Here is a 4,753-nt window from a genome sequence, read left to right as displayed (position 1 = left end):
CCCTTAGTGTGTTTGCGCTCTTTGTTTAAAACCCAGCCATTATCTGCTGTTTTAGGTACATTAGGACAAACATTTGTGGAATGTGTTTTCAGTTCTTGAGGAGCTAACATTTGTTCTGTGAGGTCAGTGTTGGTATTAAGTGAAACAAGGAATATTTTGAACATAAAACACCCATAGGTACAGAGTAAATCCCATGGGTCAACATTATTTGAGTAAGCATTGGGACCTAGGGGAACACAGCTTTTCACAGATTGCTGGAGCTACAGATGGTGTAGGTGGACATTCACTTCAACATGCCTGTGGAGTTGCTTAGGGAAGGAATTTAAGTGAGGGTGGGTGAAAGGAGGAAAAGCTGGTGGCTCCTATTAAGAGCAGTTCCAGTGGAGAAAGTGAAGAAAAGCAGAAAATGTACGCTCCTTTTCCCCCAAGAAGTGGCTTTGCAAAATAGAGGTCACTGTACTAACTGCTGCTAGATGATGCTGGATTTTTTTTTTTTTTAATTTTTATTTTTTAGAGAGTGCATGAGCAGGGGAGGGGCTGAGGAGAGAGAGGGAGACAGAGGATCCAAAGCAGGCCCTGTGCCAAGAGTGGAGAGCCTGATGTGGGGGTTGAACTCGAGCTATGAGATCATGACCTGAGTCAAAGTCAGATGCCCACCCAACTGAGCCACCAAGGTGTCCTGATGATGCAGGATTCTTAAGGGCAAGTATTGAGGGCTAGTTGATGGAGTAAGATTCTTGCGGAGACGGGTCTTAGAGATCAGAACATAGGATTACTAAAAATAGGAAGTTTTGCTAATTTTGAAATGGGAAATTAGAATTATAGTGCATTTTGAGGAGGAAGGTGGGGATATTGGGGCATGGGTTAAGAACAGTGGTCTTCAGGAGCACCTAGCTGGCTCAGTCAGTAGAGCATGTGGCTCTGGATCTCTAGGTCATGAGTTTGAGCCCCATGTTGGGCATAGAGATTTCAGAGAAAGCAGCTCGTTTTGGGGCACCTGGCTGGCTCAGTACAGCATGCAACTTGATCTTGGGGTTGTTTGAGCCCCACATTGGGCACAGAGATTACTTTAAAAAAAAATTTTTTTTTTAAAAGGAACAGTAGTTTTCAACCTTTTAGTGTTCATCAGAATCAACTGAGGGGCTTATTAAAAGACACGAGGAATGGGGTCCAGCAAATTTTCTAATTGAGTAGTTCTGGGATGGATCTGGAGATTTTGCATTTCTAACAAGTTCCCATGTGTTGCTGTGCTGATCTGGAAAACACTGAAAAGACACTGCCCTAGAACACAGGATTGGTCACACGATGGCATAACCTAAATTTCACAGGTGTCATTTACATTTAGCAAGGCCAATGGGGCTAATTTTATCTTCTCTTTGCTGAGTCCTCAGAGGGGTTGTGCCCAGTCAGCGTATACAAGCTCTGTGCACTTAGGACCTGAGAAAAGCACCTAAAAAGAGGTAAAATATGAGGTAAAAAAAAGATTTAAAAAAAATAAAGTATGAATGAAGTAGGGGTGCATGGCTGGCTTGGTCAGTGGAGTGTGCAACTCTGGAGCTTAGGGGTGTGTGCTGGAGCCCTACGTTGGGGGCAGAGATTACTTAATTTTTTAACGTTGAAAAAAAAATGTAGTACCAGCTCAAGTGGAAAAATCTAGTGGGCCATTCTCTGGCTTGTGCTTCCCTATCTCTGGCATCAAGCCACAAGAACTTTTAGAGCTCAAAGTTTTTTCTATGTTAATTTAAAATTTAGTTCAGCCATTTTTCTTTCAAATTCTCCATGAAAATCCAAAGCGACCTATTTCCATGCCTTCACCAATTCCCCTGCAGGCACTTCTCTCCATTTCAGCTGGTCTGTTCTTCCTTTCTGCTTCCATTCCCCCTGCCCCTGAAATACCCTTTCAACTTTAGACATTCTCTGTCAACCCCACCCAAAGCACACCAGTTCCATCTCCAATTCTGGATCATCATTGTTCTAGTTTCCCCATTCCTGCTCCTGGGCAGTAAACCTAATGTTGCAAAAAACACAAAATCCTACCATCTTGACACCAACTCAACACTTACTGCTACTTGGCAATTCCTCTTGATTGGCACCCGAGCTCCTGAATGAGATCCATCCAGTGTGAGCACCATTTCCTCTTCACCTGAAAATATCTGAGCCTATGTGATCTTCCTTTCCCAGAGGAAGAAGGGTATCAGTTTTCAAGGCAGTATCTAACCCTCTCTCAGCATCTCCTCTACCCACTCAACTATTCACCCAGCAGCCAGAACAATTTTGTAAAAATCAAAACACGGGCACCTGGGTAGCTCAAATCGTTGTGTCGGACTCTTGATTTTGGCTCAGGTCATGATCTCCTGGTTCACGAGATGGAGCCCCACATTGGGCTCTGTGCGGACAGTGCAGAGCCTGCTTGGGTGTTCTCCCTCTCTCTGCCCCTCCCACTCTTTCAAAAACAAATACACATTAAAAAGAATGGCCTCCCATTGCTCCTCAAACAGTATCCCAACTCACCATCAAGGCTTACAGGCTCTGAGTGTCTGGCCCCTGCTCTATTTCAAGCTGCCTATCTTGTCTATGTCAAGCTCTTCTGGCTCCAGGGTCCCTGAAACACTATGGTTTCTTCCCTGAGGGCTCTTTTCCACTCACCTAGTTCCTTCACCACCTTCAGGCCTTGGCTTTAATGTTATTCCTGAGAAGTCTTTCTTATTCACTGGATTTAAAGCCCACCCCCTACCCTTTCTATCCTAGCTCCAAAGGCAGCAGAGTTCCTATCCTTGCACTAACAGAATCCCAAGCGATGCTCATGCTGCTGGTCTGGGACACTTTGAACATCACTACCCAGAACAGCCAGTTCGGTGTCCCAGTTGTTGCATTTAGCACTGGCCACACAATGGCAACTTTGGATACTCCCATGCTGTATGGCCACAAGGCTCAATCCTGGTTTTCACTTTTCTTATTGTAGTTTCTTACTGTAGTGTACTGGCACTATTTCCTAAAACCTCTTTGTGTGTTCCTAAAACACAGTGCTATCCTGGCTCTCATGCTCTTCCAGGACTCACGCTTTGGTTACCCTGTCCACATTTTACACAAGAGGGAAAATATCCAGGACACTGGAGTCAGCTAAACAAGAGCCATCATATCAGCAACAACCATCTCTGTTGAGGGCGGATGGTTGTGGGCAGGTCAGTGTCCTCTGTTTCATTAGGAAGGTATGCAGAAGAATCTCTGCTTTTCAAAACCATTTCTATGGTAGTTATTATGTACATTAGTGCATGACTTATAGATAATAAAAGTTGTCTATGAGTAAGAATATTTGTTAACAAAATTCCATTTTCCAGGCTTTGGGTTATCCATACATACTGTACCATATAAACCATATTTTTTGTTCTTTTTGCATTGTATTTTTTTGTCCACATTTAAGTGCATTAATAACTCCATTACTAAGTATGTATATTGAAGGAAAAAGTACAATTTGTGTCCATGTATGGAAGCTGTTTTGAAGCATCAAGTACTTGTAGTGAAGTTGATAAAAAACTTGAAATGCAAAATTTTGGTATTCACTTTATAAATAACATTCCTATATATTTTATGCATCATCTCATCTAGACCAGTGAACTGAAAAGCGTAGAGTGTAACGTGAAACACATCTAACAAAAAAATTTAAAACACTTTAGAAAATAATTGCCTAATCCCTTAATAATCCTACAAGGTAGCTACTTTTTTTTTTTTAAGTTTATTCATTTATTTTGAGAGTGCACAAGCAGAGGAGGGGCATAGTGAGAGAGGGAGAGAGAGGGACCCAAGCAGGTTCCTTACTGTCAGCACAGAGCCTGATGAGGGGCTCCATCTCACAAACCATGAGATGGTAACCTGAGCCAAAATCAAGAGTCAGTCGGTTAAGACTGAGCCACTCAGGTGTCCCTAGGTACACTTTCAATCTTTTTACAGATGAGAAAACCAGTACCAAGAGGCTAAGTAGCCTGTCCAACATCATACTCTTAGTAGACTTGAAACCTGGCTCCCACTGTTCTATGACAGATTTACTTCACATAATTGTGGAAATTACTTTACATAAAACATCTTACTCAGGTGCTTGGTTTAAGACCCTGATTTTTTCCCCTCAAATTCCAAAGAGGAGTAGTTCCTTTCTAATTTGAGATGTTCCCTAACAACACTATTTCCACACCAAAACTACACTTCACTATAAAATCTGTACCTCAGGCTATTACTTATTCACTTGGTCAAAAAATAGTTTCCCCAAAATAGATATCCAAGCTGTCAGACTTAACCAAATAGCTCCTCATATTCCCTCTGGAACTGGATACATCAGATCATTCTCTTCTTTCTCCCCAACTCCCACACACCTCTCCCGTCCTTTCCTTCCCATGCCTCCCCTACCCTAGTTCAGCATTTAGTTACCTCACCCACAAGTTATGGATTCCATTCCATATACTTCTATAGTCGATCTCACCCATCACCACCTAAAGTCACCAACCACCTGCCACTGGTTACTTTCCAAATCTACCTCTCCAATATAATAGTAAGAAAAATGGCCACACCAGCTTCACTTTCTCATTAACTCCCAAATAGTTTTTTCTTCTGGCCTGAGATCTCTCTTTTCCTACATTCCAAAAATGACTCCCTATTTTCTCATTATTCAAATTCTTTTTATTTTTCAAGAGGCCCACCCTGAAGTGATCCTGTCTATCAAATAATCAAGTTCTGGATCTTTCCCTTCTATGAGCACGTGGCA

Source organism: Felis catus, chromosome B2 (genome assembly GCF_018350175.1).
Source record: "Felis catus isolate Fca126 chromosome B2, F.catus_Fca126_mat1.0, whole genome shotgun sequence".
Taxonomy (NCBI): Eukaryota; Metazoa; Chordata; class Mammalia; order Carnivora; family Felidae; genus Felis; species Felis catus.
The sequence above is the reverse complement of the archived record's forward strand: the minus strand, read 5'-3'. Positions refer to the sequence as shown.